General features: G+C 38.5%; 1 protein-coding gene and 1 long non-coding RNA gene across 3 annotated transcripts in view; one reads left to right on the forward strand and one right to left on the reverse strand.

Annotated features, from left to right (window-relative positions):
• Positions 1-1455: 1455 nt before the first annotated feature.
• On the reverse strand, positions 1456-17174 carry LOC143671338 (uncharacterized). 2 transcript variants are annotated; one of them, XR_013169545.1, is made up of 4 exons: positions 16961-17174; positions 3579-3643; positions 1816-1897; positions 1456-1604 (listed from the first exon to the last, which is right to left on the reverse strand). It is a non-coding gene; the product is annotated as an uncharacterized LOC143671338 (long non-coding RNA). The 2 variants fall into 2 exon arrangements; XR_013169546.1 differs by lacking the exon at positions 16961-17174 and adding an exon at positions 10645-10693.
• A 157-nt stretch (positions 17175-17331) lies between these two features.
• Positions 17332-18465, forward strand: part of LOC143671199 (uncharacterized) — a 164455-nt gene continuing 163321 nt past the window's right edge. Inside the window, exon 1 of the transcript XR_013169504.1 lies at positions 17332-17449. The gene's annotated coding sequence lies outside the window, so the exon portion shown is untranslated. The remainder of the gene's footprint in view (positions 17450-18465) is intronic.

Here is an 18465-nt window from a genome sequence, read left to right on the forward strand (position 1 = left end):
TTCTGTGTTTCTTCATTTCTAAAAGGCTCTCAGGTGATTCTGAGGCTTCTCATCCAAGGATCTCACTTTGAGTAGCAGCAATTTCAATGAGGGCTCTGCAAACTGTTTCTGTAAAGAGCCAGATTTTAAATAGTCTCAGTTTGTTTGACCATGCAGTCTCTGTTGCAGTTACTGGACTTTGCTATTGTCATGAAGAAAAAAACAAACATAGACAATAAATAAGTGAGTGATTGTGGTTGTGTTTCAGTAAACCTAATTACAATATTACAATATGAACATTATATAAATTTCCTTTATTATAGGATATTCTTCTTCTTTTGGTTATTTTTAATGTTAAAAAACAGCCTTAGCTTGGGGAGCATACAAAAACAGGTATTGGGCTTGATTTGGCTCACAGGCTGTAGTTTGCCAACCAGTGGTCTAAATTATTAAGATCCATTGTTTTTGCATGGAATGCCAGAAATTATCTTAAGAAAAGGATGTATATATAAGAAACATCCTGATGGGACAGAAAAAACACTGAACTGGGAATTAGAATAATCTAGGTTTTAAATCCTAGCTGTGCTCTTTATAGGCAAATAACATCTCTGAGCAATCTCCAATTTTTTCATCTCTGTACTAGAGTTGATAATAAAATCTGTTCTCCTTTTCTCCCTGGGTTGTTTTAGGGTCAAATGGTGAAAGATATTCCTCAGCTCTCTTTCTTCTTGTTCCTCCTGCCCCCTCTTTTCTTCACTTTGGTGTATGAATGTACTCCTTCCAGGTAAATTAGCTGAGATGAGAACATTAAGTTCACTAGATGTGTGTCAACATCAATCTTGGAAATAAAGCTGCCAGTGTGCTATGAAAGTCTGTATGCCACAATCTGAAATACTGAAAATATATACACACGCATCTGCAACAAATGAACTCAGATGACAATTAGGCATCTCGAAGGATGCAGGGAATGGTGGCTAGGTAGAAGAGAAGGGACTATGTATAAGGGCTGGGAGGTGGAAGCATGCAAGGGGAATAGAAAGACTGAGGAAAAGAAGTGAGGATCAAGGATTGAGCCTGATGATTTAGTTCCATTGTTAAGCAACACTAGGACTCATATCATTACAGAGATGATCTTGGTACCAGAGTCTAAGTAAAGAGACCAATATGTATGCAACACAGACATCTGAAACCAACATTCCCACCCCAAAGCATCTTCAGAGCCAGAATTGGCACTTACTTTCTATGAAGTTAATATTGATCAGATTCTCCCTCCACCGGTGAGCCACTGAAACAACCCAGGAGACATTTGGCCCACATTAATTAATTATTCAAAGATGCCTCTACTTTGGAACTCTACCTTCTAATTTTCTTGTTGGAAGTCAGCTATGCATGGAAGAAGCCTCAAAGAAAAACAGAATATTTTATTCCCTAGTTTTTAATAGTAAGGGAAATCTGACCCTATAGATAAGTGTTTATTGTGATTCTTGTCATCTGTCTTCCACTACTGAGTTCAGTAAGCATTTCTAGAACAAGGTTGTGTTAGGAACTGCACAAGACCCTGACCTTGGTAAGGAGTTCAAAGACAGCAGGAGATGGCTTCTGGCCCTAGGAAGCCTCTGTCTCATCTGGAATGAGAGACAAGTATGTAAAGAAATAAATTCAATATAATATGGAATATGAACAAATAACAGAGAAGTATGTATGAGATTCAACTGCAAAAGGGGGGGAAGAAATTATTTATTCTGGCTGGGACTGAGGAAACAAGGGTAATGGTATAAAGACTGGACAGATAGCACCCAAGTAGTTAAACAGACCAGGATTGGCCATCTGACTCACCTGAGAGCAGCAACTTTCAGCCATCTGGATATCAGGGCAGTGGAAAACCATTTGCAAAGTGAGTCCAAAATTGTGCTGATGCCTAGAGAGAAGAAGAATTAAAACAACAGTAGCTCCTTTCCAATCCTTGCTTTTTGTTCATTGTGATGCCTCACTGTTCTCTGCCCTTGGATTCCAGGAGATAGATACCTCAGTATCTTATCAAGAAAATTCCTGTTTTTCCACATTTGGTATTTTAAAGTGGAAGTTTCACTTAGTTGCAACCAAAAGAATCTTATGCAAGACATAAGAGAAGAATCTGAGTAATGATTTCTCAGTAGAGTAACTTTTCAGTATACCAGCAGGTTCCTGAATGAATCTTTTGTTTCATTAACAGAAGTACATTCTGACTGTGCAAACTTTGGCAGGCAATTTAAATTGTTTTGCAGAATATTAAAGTATTAAAGAGTAAGAACTTAAGTGCTTTGAGTAATATGATCTATCATTTCTCTATCTGCATTGTATTCTCTATGTTTAGATCCTCTATTGTAGGATTGCTGATTCTAATAATTTTATGTAAGAGGGGTTGAGGCCAACTATTAAAGACTCCTTTATGTATAAAACTCAACTGAGCACGACAGACTCTACCAGTTAAAGGATTCCTTTTTCCATGTTGTTTTCCCATAAACAATAAGGCCCAGTTGCCACTTGGTGAAAGCCTCCCCACATACTAGAGGGTTTTTCACAAGCATTCAGTTTGTCCAGTAGGCTCTCATTGTGCCCTATTTGTAATGTGAACAACGGAGAGAGAAGAATCTTTGTGACTGGCTCCAAAACCCATATTCAGACATGTGAAAGTGTACCCAGGCCTGCTGGAAGCTAAACCCTTTCATTCCTTCTCATTTGCTTACCTCCAGAGCAATCTTGAGGCTTATATGAGACTTTGGATGTGTAAATGCTTCGTATGCTCAACACCATGTACATGTGTGGAATTAGATAAAAAGGGAAGGACTGAAGACAGGAGTGATATTTGTTGACCTATGTGTCATTTTATTCAGCCTTCAGAACAATCCTAGGTATTATGTACTAGGTACTGCAGCTAGGTATTATTTTCACCATTTTACAGATAAAGAATTGGAGGCTAATTGAGGCTCTTCAATCATATCAATTATCATTACAGAAAAATAGCTCTTCCATACTACAATTTTATTTTCCGTGTCTCAACAAACTAATATATATCCTCATATTTCATAGTTACCTAGGAGTCCCTTCAGCATAATGACTCAATAATGAATTGTATATGTGTTCCATGACAAGACTGGCTCATGAGGATACAGGATATCCCACTGGATCAAATGCTATCTTCCATTTTATATCAGTTGTGAGGGCTGGTTCCAAAAAAATCCACTCGGATATGAGAGCTTGTTCATCTCACTTGGTGGACAAGGAACAGCTCAGTTTTTATTTGTTTATTTGTTTCTTAATTAAGAGGTAAAGGAAGATAATGCCACACCCCCAAAACATGTACCTACACATAGTTTCATACACATCAATCTTCCCATTATATCTAGCTCTATCAACTGTGTCAGCACAAAAGGTGTCTGGCAGAGGGGCTGAGTTGGGGCTGAAATCCAGCCACAGTCCTGCTCAACAAGCCTTAAACACAGGTGTGGATTTACTTCTGCCCAGTAGGAGCATTTTCCTCCCACTCTGTCCAGGAATGCTATACAGTCACCAACTTCTGTGCTCCTTCAGGACACATGTACTCAGCCATAAAAAGGTACCTTAAGGCCTAGTGTCTCCCTTCTTCTTTCAAGGGTACATCTTAATCTCATGGTAAAAGCAATTCCTGTAAAGAAAAAAGAAACAAACATCTGTATGTAGTCCACAATTACCAAGCCTCCCAAAAATAAATGCTGATCATTAGAGAGATAGATTTTGCAAATTTAAAATACAAGTGACTTATATTTGCAACCAGCAATATCAGAAGCAAACAAAGAACAGAGACAAAAGTAGCCCTTTTTATCTGATTACTCTCTAACATGGGCCTGGATCAGGTAGAACAGTTCCTCTGAGTTTATCTCCTTCCCCTCTTTGTGCAAGGCTCTGGGAGGTAATGGTTAATCATAACCATGTAGCATGTCATGAGACTCTGAGCCTGGCTTCTGCTTAGGAGTCTTGGTCGTGATAGATTTGGAAAGGCTGAAATAAATTCTAGAGAACTATAGGAAGCATCTCAGATCCAGATTCTCTAGAAAGGGACACCTAAAACATCATTATCAGCATCTTTCAGGATCAGTTCTCAACAGCTCTTACTTAACATAATGACAACTCTAGATGTAGACATTTGCTAATGATTGATTTTAAAAAGATCTAAATAGAGTTGATTCTCCTTCATCCATATACTCATTATTCTATGTAAGAGAGAATATATAGCTAATGTGCTGAATGTTGCACATAAATTCAGGAGAACCATGCAAATGTGGTACATAGGTGATGTGCAGAAGAGTTAACAGCAGGCCTGAGACTGCTCTCCTTAAGAAGATCTGCTTGCAAGGCTGGCTCTTGACTGGCATCCAGGAACCTGGATTTCTGGAGGGTTCCCACCATTCCTTAACAGATAAGAGTGGCTCCTTGGTTCCAGTAGCCATGTTTCTTGATGATGATTGAACAGTGATATAGCTCTCACAATGAGACTCTGTGAATGTGAAAACCTTATGTCTGATGCTCCTTTTAGCTACTATATCAACAGAAAAGTAGAATATATGGAATAAAAATAAATAATAGGGGGAAAAAATGTTAAAATAAATTCAGTTTGAAATAGTGGTAAATGAAAGCGAGGGGTAAGGGGTATGGTACGTATAGTTTTTTTTCTTTATTATCATTTTATTTCTTTTTCCGTTGTCTTTTTATTTCTTTTTCTAAATCAATGCAAATGTACTAAGAAATGATGAATATGAAACTATGTGATGATATTAAGAATTACTGATTATATATGTAGAATGGAATGATTTCTAAATGTTTTGTTTGTTAATTTTTTTTAATTAATAATAAAAAAAGAGAGTGGCTCCTTGTGCCTAAACTGGACATGCAAACAGTGTAGTTTACGCTAAACACTTGCTTTCCTTCTGAAGGTCTGGATTTTTGGTATATATTAGGCAGAGGATGCCTACGTGGCCAGTCCTTAATAAAAAGCTTTGACACTGAGTCTCTAATGAGCTTCCCTGGCAGTTACTACTTTATGAATGCTGTCAAAATTTCAGTGGAGGAATTAAGTGCATCTTGTGTGACTCCAATAGGATAGGACTCTTGGAAACTTGTATCTCATTTCCTCCAGACTTCAACCTATGTGCCTTTTTCCTTTGCCAATTCTGCTTTGTATATTATATATATATATATATATATAATATACAAAGCAGAAGATATATATATATATCTTAGCCATGAGTACAACTATATGCTATCCTGCAAGTCTAGAGAATCATCCAGTCTGGGGATGGTTTTAGGGACCCCTCAACACAGGTCAGAGTGACTGCAGGTAACAAACAAAAAAAGGTGAGATCTGCTGACCTAAACAACCAACTGCTCAAGAAAAATGCCTTAAAATCACAGAGTACATGATAATTTTTAATCTGTTTTTTGTCAAACGCTTTGAGGCATCTTCCAGCAAGAATATGCATTATAATTCAGTACGATCTCATTACATAAAAATATACATGTGGGCACAGGGAAAAAGACTGGAACAAATACACCAAAACATTAACAGTTGTTTCTCCAGATGAAGTGATAGAATTCTAATACTTAATTTTTTCATCTTGTGTCTAACTATATTTTCCACGTTTTCTATAAAGAGCACATATTGGTTTTATAATGAAACTAAAAAAGATAACATAAAATTGATTGTTAAAACATAATTAAGACTTCCAGAGAAGATGGCAGCTTAGTAAGAGGCGCGGGTCTTAGTTCCTCCTCCAGAACAGCAACTAAAGAAACAGAAACAATACGAAACAGCTCCCGGAGCCACGACAGAGACCAAAAAGACAGCGTACCCCATTCTGGAACGGCTGAACGGGCAGGGAGAATCTGCTGCGGTGATATACCCGAGGGGCGTGCGTTTTCCTGGCCAGGGCGGCTGGCGACTGGGGTCCCCTCCAAGCACGTGACTCCCCGGTCTGACTGGGAACGTTGGATAGCAGGGCCCTCCCGCCACGCTTGGCATCTCGGGCCAGCTGGGCAATTTGGACCGGCACTCCCCCAAGCAGCGGCGGCCGGCGACCCCCCCCCCCCGCCACGCGCGGTTTCCCTGGCTGACTGCGAGATTCAGATTGGCAAGTTAAAGGAGCCACAGCATCTTTTACTGGTGGGACCCGCAGACAGATGAGCGCCACGAGCGCCACCTACTGGGCAGGAAAAGAAAAACAGAGCCCAGAGATTTCACAGAAAAACCTTTCAACCAGCCGGGTCCCACACCCAGGGAAATCTGATCAAATACCCAGACACCAGCAGAAAATAATGGATGACGCTCGGAAAATTGAAGATATGGCCCAGTCAAAGGAACAAACCAATAGTTCAAATGAGATACAGGAGCTGAGACAACTAATGCTGAATATACGAACAGAAATGGAAAAACTCTTCAAAAACCAAATCAATAAATTGAGGGAGGACATGAAGAAGACATGGGGTGAACAAAAAGAAGAAATAGAAAATCTGAAAAAACAAATCACAGAACTTATGGGAGTGAAGGACAAAGAAGAAAAAATGGAAAAAACAATGGATACCTACAATGGTAGGTCTAAAAAGACAGAAGCTACAATTAGTGAACTGGAGGATGGAACATCTGAATTCCAAAAAGAAACAGAAACTATAGGGAAAAGAATAGAAAAACTTGAGCAGGGGATCAGGGAACTGAATGACAATATGAAGCGCACAAATATACGTGTTGTGGGTGTCCCAGAAGGAGAAGAGAAGGGAAAAGGAGGAGAAAAACTAATGGAAGAAATTATCACTGAAAATTTCCCAACTCTTATGAAAGACCTAAATTTACAGATCCAAGAAGTGCAGCGCACCCCAAAGAGAATAGACCCAAATAGGCGTTCTCCAAGACACTTACTAGTTAGAATGTCAGAGGTCAAAGAGAAAGAGAGGATCTTGAAAGCAGCAAGAGAAAAACAATCTGTCACATACAAGGGAAACCCAATAAGACTATGTGTAGATTTCTCAGCAGAAACCATGGAAGCTAGAAGACAGTGGGATGATATATTTAAATTACTAAAAGAGAAAAGCTGCCAACAAAGACTTCTATATCCAGCAAAATTGTCCTTCAAAAATGAAGGAGAAATTAAAACATTTATAGACAAAAAGTCACTGAGAGAATTTGTGACCAAGAGACCAGCTCTGCAAGAAATACTAAAGGGAGCACTAGAGTCAGATATGAAAAGACAGAAGAGAGAGGCATGGAGTAAAGTGTAGAAAGAAGGAAAATCAGATATGATATATATAATACAAAAGCCAAAATGGTAGAGGAAAATATTATCCAAACAGTAATAACACTAAAAGTTAATGGACTGAATTTCCCAATCAAAAGACATAGACTGGCAGAATGGATTACGACCCAGCAATACCACTGCTAGGTATCTACTCAAAGGACTTAAGGACAAAGACACAGACGGACATTTGCACACCAGTGTTTATAGCAGAATTATCTACAATTGCAAAGAGATGGAAACAGTCAAAATGTCCATCAACAGACGAGTGGCTAAACAAACTGTGGCGTATACCTACGATGGAATATTATGCAGCTTTAAGACAGACTAAACTTATGAAGCATGTAATAACATGGATGGACCTAGAGAACATTATGCTGAGTGAGTCTAGCCAAAAACTAAAGGACAAATACTGTAAGGTCCCACTGATGTGAACCGACATTCGAGAATCAGCTTGGAATATATCATTGGTAACAGAGACCAGCAGGAGTTAGAAACAGGGTAAGATAATGGGTAATTGGAGCTGAAGGGATACAGACTGTGCAACAGGACTAGCTACAAAAACTCAAAAATGGACAGCACAATAATACCTAAGTGTAATGTAACTATGTTGGAACACTGAATGAAGCTGCACCTGAAATATAGTTTTTTGTTTGTTTGTTTGTTTGCATCTTTTGTTTTTGTTTTTTTTCTTTTTCCTTTATATATATATATATTTTTTATTAGTATTATTATTTTAATTCTCTTCTCTATGTTAACATTCTATATCTTTTTCTGCTGTTTTGCTAGTTCTTTTCCTAAATCGATGCAAATGTACTAAGAAATGATGATCATACATCTATGTGATGATACTAAGAATTACTGAGTGCATGTGTAGAATGGAATGATTTCTAAATGTTGTGTTAATTTCTTTTCTTTTTTTTGATTAATAAAAAAAAATTAAAAAAAAAAAATTCTTGGGTGGGCCGTGGTGGCTCAGGAGGCAGAGTTCTCACCTGCCATGCCAGCAACCTGACATCGATTCCCAGTGCCTGCCCATGTAAAAAACAAATTATATTCTATAGTCACGTATTTTTGTAATATCAAACTACTAATATAATAATTTTGTAATGAATGCTTCTCAATTGTACCAGGAAGAAGTTTAATTTTAGTTAAAAAGGAATGTATAGGGGACAAGGGAAGTGCAGCAGGATAGCCAAGAGAGGATGCGAAAGAAATGTTTCCTTTGTTCTGTAGTTTCAAAGAGTCCTTGTACCATGTCTCAGTGGCAGAAGGTAAGAAAGAAAATTCAGGGAAATAGCTAAATATATGGATTTAATGATATAGTTAAATATATTGTTGAGATGTAGGATGGCTGATTGCATTATCTATTAATGAATAGAAATGATTTATTTTAATAAAAATACAAAGAACATTAATAAAAAACATAATTAAGACAAGAAAACAAAATACACAAATGTGCAGGAAGCTATGACTAAGAGAAAAACATTGAAAATCAATATATACACTGTAAGGGCTTCTAAAATTGTTAACATTTCTGCCCCAGATTTGATTCTCAGTTCCTGGGGTAGTGAAAGCAAAATGGAGACACATTCCAGTCAGTCCTTAAGAAACCATGGAGTATTAGTTTTCTATCACCATATAACAAATTACCAGAAATTTGATGGCTTAAAACAACACCTATTTATTGCTTCACAATTCTTAGGTCAGAATTCTCACCCCACATGGCTAGATTCTTTGTTCAGGGTATCATAAAGCTGAAATCAAGGTGTTGGCCAGGGGTGAGATTTTGTCTGGAGGCTCTAGGGAAAAGTCTACGCCCAATTTCATTCTTCTTGTTGGCAGAATTCAGTTCCTTGCTGTTGTTGGACTGAGGTATCAAATTCTTTGCTACATGGCTGGTCTCTTTCATCTTCGAGCAAGCAAGGGTATGTCAAATCTGTCCTGTGCTTTGAATCTTTGACATCTCTGTCTCTGACTTTAGTTTGAAAAGGCTTATGTGTTTAAGCCAAGACCACCAAGATAATCTCCTGTTCTTAAAGTCAACTGTGCCATATAATATAGACACATCATGGGAATGAAATCCTCCATATTCACTGTCCCCATGGACAGGAGAGTGCAAGGAATCTTGGAAACCATCTTAGAATTCTGTGTACCACATACTGCATACTTAATTCTGAAGGTTTGTGACAAATGAAGTTTAACCACTTTGCCTGTTCACACCCCCTATTTTTGTGCCCAGAGATACACCTAGGAGAATAGGTATAGTTTTTGTGTGACCAACCAACACACTCAAATACCCCTTTCAATTAGAATGTTTGTTATTTGGCTAAATATGACAAAAACAAGGTGAAAAGGAGGAGGAAATTGGCTACAGATGGTGGGTAGGGAGAAGGGTCTGATTTGGACAGTTGTTGAAGTTTTATAGCATTGGAGGCAGCCAGAGGTTGAGAAGTGATCATTGAACTGAGAGCCTGGAGACAAGGATTCCTAGTCTTAGCTCTGCCTCCTCCTAATCGTATGCCTTTACCAAGTTCCTTTCTTTTCCCCTTATAGGCCTAGCTTTTCTTTCTTCCTATTATTCTTTTTGCACAAGGAACAGTATGAATTATTCTAAGTAATATCTCTTAGACTACTGGATAGATGTTAATGTTAATTGTGCTTTACTTTCCAAAATGTGGTTCTGGGACCAGCATTATCAGCATCATCTGGGGATTTTTTTTTAAATGCAGGGTCTCAGTTTCTACCTGAGACCTTCTGAACCAGAATCTGCCTTTCAATTAAACCCCTGCATGAGTCACATGTACACTAAAGCTGGAGAAGCGCTGCTTCAAGACCCTGCTGCTCTCTTTGCAAACCCTGCTGCCTAGACTCATTATAGTTGTGAAGGCCTGGGACCTGCATTCCTTTTTCTGCCCAACCCTTAGCCCCTACCTCCTCACTAAGAAAAAGAACTGCGACTTACAGTGGACTGGGGTTGTATCTGTAAGCTCAGGTAACCTCAAGAAGCCTCACACAAGCTGATTCTAAAACTCACACTTCCTGATTTAAAACTTACTAAAAAGCTACAGTAATTAAGATGACTTGGTTTTGGCATAACAATGGACATATAAACCAGTGGAATAGACTTGAGAGTCCAGAAATAAACCCATATATCTATGATCAATTGATTTTCAACAGAGGTACCAAGAGCATTCAATGATGAAAGACTAGTCTTCCCAAAATTTTTGCTGGGACAATTTGGTATCCACATGCAAAAGAATGAATTTTGATATTTATTTCACATCATATACAAAAATTAACTCAAAATGGACCAAAACCCTAAAAGTAAGAGCCAAAACTATGAAAACTTTAGGAGAAAACATACATGTAAATATGGATGACTTTGGATCAGCAATGTTTTCTTAGAGATGACACTAAAAGCACACATCAACAAAAGAAATAATAGATACATTAGACTTCATCAAAATTAAAAATGTTTGTGCCTTAAAGTATACTATCAAGAAAGTGGAAATAAAACTTACAGAATGGGATAAAATATTTGCAAATCATATATCTGATACGTGCCCAGTATCCAGAATATGTAGACAATTCTTACCTCTAAACAATAAAAAGAAAAATGACCCAATTAGAAAATGGGCAAATTGGCTGAATAGACATTTATCCCAAGAAGATATATAAATGGTCAATAAAAACAAGAAAAGATGCTTAATATCATTAGTCAGTAGGGAAATCCAAATCAAAACCATGATGAGACATCACTTTACATCCACTAGGTTTGCTATAATAATAGCTTTTATAAAAACAGAAAATAACAAGTATTGGCAACAATGTGGAGAAATTTGAACCCTGTGTATTACTAGAAGGATTGTACAATGGTGTGGCTGCTGTGGAAAATATTTGGTATTTCCTCAAAAAGTGAAAAATAGAACTACCATATAACCCACAACTTCACTCCTAGATAAATGCCCTAGGGAACTGAAAACATATGTTAACACAAAATCCTGTACATGAATATTAATAGCAACATTATTCCTAATAGCCAAAAAGTGAAAAAAAACCCACAAATGTCCATTAACTGATGCATGGATAAACAAAATGAGGTTTATCCATACAATGGAATATTATTCAGCCATAAAAATCAGTGAAGTACTGATACTTGCCACAACATGTATGAACCTTGAGAACATTATGCTATGTGAAAACAGGGAGACACAAAATGCCACATATTGCATGATCCCCTTTATATAAAATGATCACAATAGACAAATCCATAGAGAAAGTGGATTAATTGTTGTCAGGGGATGGGGAAATGGGGGAATTGAGAAGGATTGTTAATAGTATGGGGTTTCATTTTATGGTAGTGGGAAAGACCTGGGATTAGGTAGTAGTGATGATTATACAACATAGTGAATATACTATAAAACACTGAACCATACACTTTAAAGTGATTAATTTTATGTTATGTGAAATATACCACAATAAATAAGAGAAAAAGAAAATAAAAGACTAAAAGAAGCCTCAGAAGCCACTTCTTAATTCTAGTCCTTTGACCTCAGGTATCAGAGGCCAAGTTAGAATCTCCCCTCACTACCGACTGAGGTGGGAGGTAGAAGGGATGCAGTATTTAATTAGGTTAATAGAAATGAAATTAAATCACAACATGAAATGAAGTGATTAAATGCCTTCTCACTTCCAGGAAATACATCAACTGTAAAAATGAAGCTCTTTCCTTCTCCAGGGATAGGAGCAAATGTTGCTCCTCTCAAAGTGTCAGCTGGTCCCTTCCTAAGGGAAGAAATTCAATCATCTAGCTGTTTGGTCTTCTAGCCAATTGACAGAATTTTTTTCTCTCCCCATTAAATGGACTTTTTCAAACTTCTTTTGGCAATGAATTATTTGATCACACCATGTATGGTGGTTTGGAGTTAGGTACCCCAGAAAAACATGTTTTTAAACTTAAACTATTCCTGTGGGTGTGAATTCTTGCAAATAGGACCTTTTGATACAGTTACTTCAGTTAAGGCGCGGCCCAATCCAATCAGGAGGTGTCTTAATCCTATTTCTGGAGTCTTTTATAAACAATGAAGGTCAGACAGCTAGAGAGAATGCAAGATGGGGCAGATAGAAGCTGCAAATCCCTACCCAGAAGAGTAGGGAGAGCTCAGGAGAGGCTGCCATGTGCATTGCCATTTGACCGAGAAGCCCAGAACCAAGGATCACTGGTGGCCGGTTCCAGAATGACAGTCTTTGGGAAGAAAGCATCATCTTGATGACTCCTTGATTTGGACTACCCCTAGCCCTAAAACCATGAAACAATAAATTCCCATTGTTTAAGATAAGCCATTACACGACATTGGCTTGAGCAATGAGGAAACTAAAACACCATTGAAGAAAAAAACCTAAAAGCTGGTAGGGTCAATGAAATGTACTCTGGGACACCCTCAACTGGACATTCTGCCAAAGAAAATGTAATGGCAGAAGTAGAGATTTCCTTTTACTCTTTCCCAAATATACTAAGCCTCAGGTTTTTTGAAACATTTTTTATGACTTCTCAAGTCAGGGTGAAGCATGTTTTCCACCTCAACTCCAGCTCTTGGTATACACCAATTTCTCTTCCTGGAATATTCACACTCCTATTTTCCTAGATATCTGCACCTTATCTTCATGTCTCACTTTCTTTGGATACCTACTCAGAACAACACGAACAGGTAAGAGTGGGTAGGGAGTGTCTGGTGTGCCTGAAATAAGGGAAGGACCCTGTATTAGATTTATATTTTGGCATAACACATATTCACAAAATTAGCATCTTAAGACTACATATACTTATCACTTCATAGTTTACTTAGTCAGGAGTTTGGGCGGGGCTAAGCTGGACACTCTGTTCAGGACCTCATAAGGTTGCAATCAAGTGTGTCAGAAGGACTACATGCTCATCCAGAGCTTGGGATTCTGTTCCAAGCTCTTTTATTTTATCAGCATAATTCAGTTCCTTGCTGCTACAGGACTGAGTACCTCGGGACCTAGTTGCTTCCCTTCTCCAGAGACAGTTCACAATATGTTTGTTTGCTTCTTCAGGCCCAGCAAGAGAGCAGCATTTTTGCTGCTATGAGTCTCTGACTTTGGGAAGGCCTACACCCTCTGTTAAAGGGCTCACCTGATTAAACCAGGCTCACCTATTATAATCTCCCTTCTCTTTGTTAATCATCATCAACTGATTAGGGACCTTAATTACTTCTGAAAAAATCCTTTCACCTTAGCCATATATTGTAACATAATCACAGGAGTATTATCCCATCGTATTCACAGGCCCCAATGATACATTCCAAGGGATTTCACAGTGTGGGTATGCCAGGAGATGGGAGCTTGAAATCCTAGAATTCTGTACATGACAGACTCCTTGATTTTACTTTGGAGACTATGCTTCCACCGTTAGTCCATGAGCTTAGGGTGAGGCTGACCCCAATCTCTACCATTTTCTGACTGACTTTTATAGACCATCCAATCATGGGCAAGGTAAATTAGTTCTGGCTGCTCTATAGGGAATCCTGGTGATGATCTATGTTTTAGTTTGCTCATTCTGCCAGAATGCAATGCACCAGAAATGGATTGGCTTTTATAAAGGGGATTTATTTAGATGCAAATTTACAGTTCTTCAAAGGAAAAGCAGGTGACTTTCTCTGGCTTTCTCTGTCACATGGAATAGCACTCAGCAATGTCTGCTGGCCTTCCCTTCCAGCTTCAAACAGCTCTCCCTGAGGTCCAAACATCCAGGTCTGAGCTCCTGAGTTGGCTTCTGACCTCTCTCTTTAAAGTCTTCAGCTAATTAAATTAAATGTCACTCATTGTGGAAGACACTTAGCTGACCACAGATGTAATCAGCCATAGATGAAATACACATGCTAATGATTTAAGTCCACAACAATAGAAATGAGCACCATCACCTGGCCTAATTGACACCTGAACCTAACTACTCCAACCTAGACAAAAATGAACTGTTGTTTCAGACAAGTCTGAGTTGGAGTTCCCTGCTGTACCACTTATTAGCTCTGTGACCATCTCTGTGAGTTCCATATGCACAAAAGTCAATGAAACCTATAGCTCAGTGTTGTTATGAAGATTAAAAGTAATGATTGAGAAAATAAATGCTGAACACCAGAATCCCAGCCCTTTTCATGCTTGAAATAAAACTAAAATTAAACACAACAACAGATTTTTACAGATGCACACATGTTATTAAGAGCTTTGGTCCCATAGACTTTTAGGTGTGATTCTGGTATGTTTATCAATGACTTGCATAAGATCCAGAGGGCCCCCAGAACAACAACAACAAAAAAAAAACATGAGTACTGTGGTAGTTTGAAGCTATGTACTCCCAGAAAAGGCCATGTTTTTAAATCCATTCCTGAGGGTGCAGATCTGTTGTAGGTGGGACCTTGTGATTAGGCTATTTGAACCGAGATGTGATCTGCCTCATTCAAGGTGGGTCCTGTCACTGGAGTCCTTTATAAGAGGATAAAACATATACAGAAGCTAAGAGATGAAATTAAGAGAAGCTCACAGAGAAATACACAGAAAGTTTAGAGAAAAAGCCACAGATAGAGAAGCCAGAAGCTGAAGCAATGAAACCTGGGATAGAAGGACCAGCAGATGTTGCCATGTGCCTCGCTATCGGGCGGATGAGCCCAAGCTCACTGGTCTTCAGAAAAGGTACCATTCTGTCGATGCCTTAATTGGGACATTTCCACAGCCTTAGAACTTTAAATTTGTAAGCTCATAAATCCCCATTGTAAAAGCCAACCCATTACTGGTATATTGCATTTCATCAGCTTTAGTAAACCAAAACAAGTACTCAAAGCTGTGAAGCAGGGCAATCCATTTGCTCAGGAATCCCAGAGCAGCCAGGCCCAATGACAATGCAAGATGGCCATATTCTTTCCTGATGTCCTAAGCCAATTTCTATCTGGGTTTAGCATCCTGGATTCAGTCACCCTCTATTGTTAAGGCGAAAATCTCATGAGCAGTTCCCTGCAATAGGGATCTCTCACTTTTCCGGAAACAGCAATTAAAATTAGGCTGTGCCCAGGGCATATTTGGTGATTTTGTATGTGCATGAGCTTGTGTGCATGCACACATACACCAACTTTTGAGGAACCAAAACTGTCTCTTAGTCTTACAGGAAAGCCTTCACCCTCGCAACCTCAATTCTTTGCCTGATCCACAGGTAAAGCACCACAGTAATTAAACGTCAACAATTGAGTCCCTTTATTTCCCAAGTGCTAATGAAGGGAAAACAAAGCAGAACCAGAGATGAGCGGAACGCAGAGACTTCTCCCCATCTCTCTCTCTCTCTGTGTCTGTCTCTCCGTTTCTCTCTCTCTGCTTCTGTCTCTCTTTCACACACATATACTCTTACATCAACAACTCTATGAAGTAGATTCTATTGTTAATTATATTAAAAATATAACCACATTGTTATTGACAATATTATTACATGACTCAAGCAGATTCTTCCTCTCAAAGAGAGAGAGAGAGAGAGAGCACAAGCAAGAATGAGAGAGATCTCTCTCTTTTCTAATCTTCCTTGTCTCAGTAAATGATACCACCTAGTTACCTAGTTGCATGGGCGCAATATTTGGGAGTTACCTTTGGGACTTACTTTATCTTCACCTCCATATTGCATTACCAAGTCCTATTGGTAGTTCTACCACTAAGGTACACATCCCAAATCCATCTACTTCTCTTGATCTCCATGACTTTCAGTCTTGCCCAAGCCACCATCATCTCTTGTCTAAATAATTATAATAGTCATATAAGTGGTCCTTTAACATTCAGTCTTGGGTCTGCTCAATAATTGAATTTCCACACAGCAAACAGAATTCTCTTTCCAACATTTAATCATATTATGTCACTTCTCTGTTGAAAACCTTAAACTGTCTTACAGTTAAATCCAAAATTCTTGACATGACCCAAAAGTCTCAGCATGATCTGTCTGGTCCCTGCATCAGTCCCCAGCCTCACCTTGTCTAACTCTACCCCTCATTTACCAACCTCTCTAGCTACATTGGCTTTCTGTCTGTTTGTGAACATGCCAAGCTTGTTTCCTCCTCAGGGCTTGTGCCCTGGTTGTTTCCTCTGTCTGTGACACGCTTTGCCCCACTTTTACAGAGCTGGCTCCAGTAGGCCATTCACATCTTACCTCAAAATGCCACCTGTTCAGAAATACCTGTTCAAGTCATCCAACATGAATTAGACTTTCTCCTAGTCCCTCACTATCAATTCACTGTGTTCATATTCTTAGTAGCAATTTGTATTATTAAGTTGTAGTACTAGAATATAAGCTCCATGAAAGCAGAGACCTTATTGTCACTGTTTTCTGTTCACTGATGATTGACTTGAACATATTAGGTATTTAATACATAATTGTTAAATGCACTATCACAATTTTCAGATGAGGAATCAAAGCTTGGAGAGATAACAGAACTGCCCTTAGGGATAGCAGGTAATAAGTTCTGAAGCTGAGGAAATCTCCTTAAAGCCAAAAATAATAATACTAACCACTCCTATTAACACTCTGTGACACACATTGTTCTCATTTCATCTTTAAAACAACTCTACGAAGTAGAATATTACAGGGGGGAGAGGAGGTTATCAAATAATGGTTTGTTTCTTGCCCATCTCACAGTTCAATGCAGTCTTCAGGTATGCTGCGTCTTTTCAGCATGCAGCTCTGCCATCTACTTGGGCTCCAGTATCCGGATTCTTTGCATCTTCATTGCAGGCTTGTTTAGAGAAAAAGTCACGAAGTTTCTCCTGAATTTTAGGAGCCAGGCCACCCTCAGAAGCCCAGCAATGCAGAAGAATAGGTAGAGAATATTTCCTGAGTTCCAAACAAATTAAGCAAGCCTACATCATAAATACATGGCGGTGGGAAGGGAGGTGCCACACCGGAAGTACTCATACTCCTACAAATTTCATTGGCCAGGACTCAGTCACTTGACCCCATCTAGGGGCAGGGGTGAGGGTGAATACTCAGTTCTTCCCATGAGTCCTAGGGTAAGAGGCTAAGACAGTTCGTTCTCCTCATAGGGTCCTGACGAGATTTTGATGAGACCGTTGGTCTTCGCGAGCTCTAACGGTCTCTGCCACATGTGGGAAGAAGTTTGTCTCAGGTGAGTCCAACAAATGAGGAGGAAAGAAGCTATTTACTTCATAAACCTCCTATTTACAAGCAAATGCTGTTATTTTTGTCTTTACCTTCCTTTATTGCCTAGAGATCTCCTGTGTCCTTCAACACAGCGCAATAACGATCAACGTCCTAGAACGCCGTACCAGCTTTCCCTGAGAAACCGTGTTCGATTCCATTCTTTTCCCTTATACTCTTTCCTCCCTTCTCCTTCCACCTCAAAATTAAGCTCTTCAGGGACACCGGGTTTACTATCTGAAGTGAGGCAGGCAATCTTTAAATTTCAGACTTTCCTAAAACATGTAATTTTAGGGAATTTGTGTTAGTATTGTGAAATATAGTCCTAAATAACAAAAATTCAGTCTCAGTAAATGGAGCATTTGAAAGTAATGGAAAAGAGGTAGTTACATATTTAAAAAGGGCCTCAAACCAGGTATTTGAACAATGTATGCCATATTGCAAAAAAAAAAAGAAGAAAAAAAAAACCCAAACCAAAAAACACAGCCAGTGAAGGTTCAAATTGGTTGAATCATATAAAAGTAAACTGTGAATATTTGAAGCTCTTGAGACTTTTTTTTTTGATTTAATATCAAAGATACTAATTTTTGAGTGGGAATGGTTTTCTATGGAGATCATTTCTTTTTGTTTTTATTTTTAAACTTTTTCTTTGGAAGCGCTTTTGAACTTTAGAAATTGCAAGATAAAAACAGTACAAACAACTGTATATCCTTTACTCAGATCACCTGTTTGTTTTGCTTTTGCTTTTTTTTTACTTTTTACTCTATTTGCTGCATCATTTGTTGTCTCTTTCTGAACCACTTTAGAGTCAGTTATATACATTATGGCTGTTTTCTGCTAAATATTTAAGTGTGTATTAAAAAAAAATAAGGATGTTCACATAGAGATTATTTCTACATAGCATCATGGCATAGTTAAGAGAAAGAACCCACAGCTTTATCTTATGCTACTAACGATTTTTGCAAGTCTTATTTGGTGTATTGT

Source organism: Tamandua tetradactyla, chromosome X, assembly GCF_023851605.1.
Source record: "Tamandua tetradactyla isolate mTamTet1 chromosome X, mTamTet1.pri, whole genome shotgun sequence".
Taxonomy (NCBI): domain Eukaryota; kingdom Metazoa; phylum Chordata; class Mammalia; order Pilosa; family Myrmecophagidae; genus Tamandua; species Tamandua tetradactyla.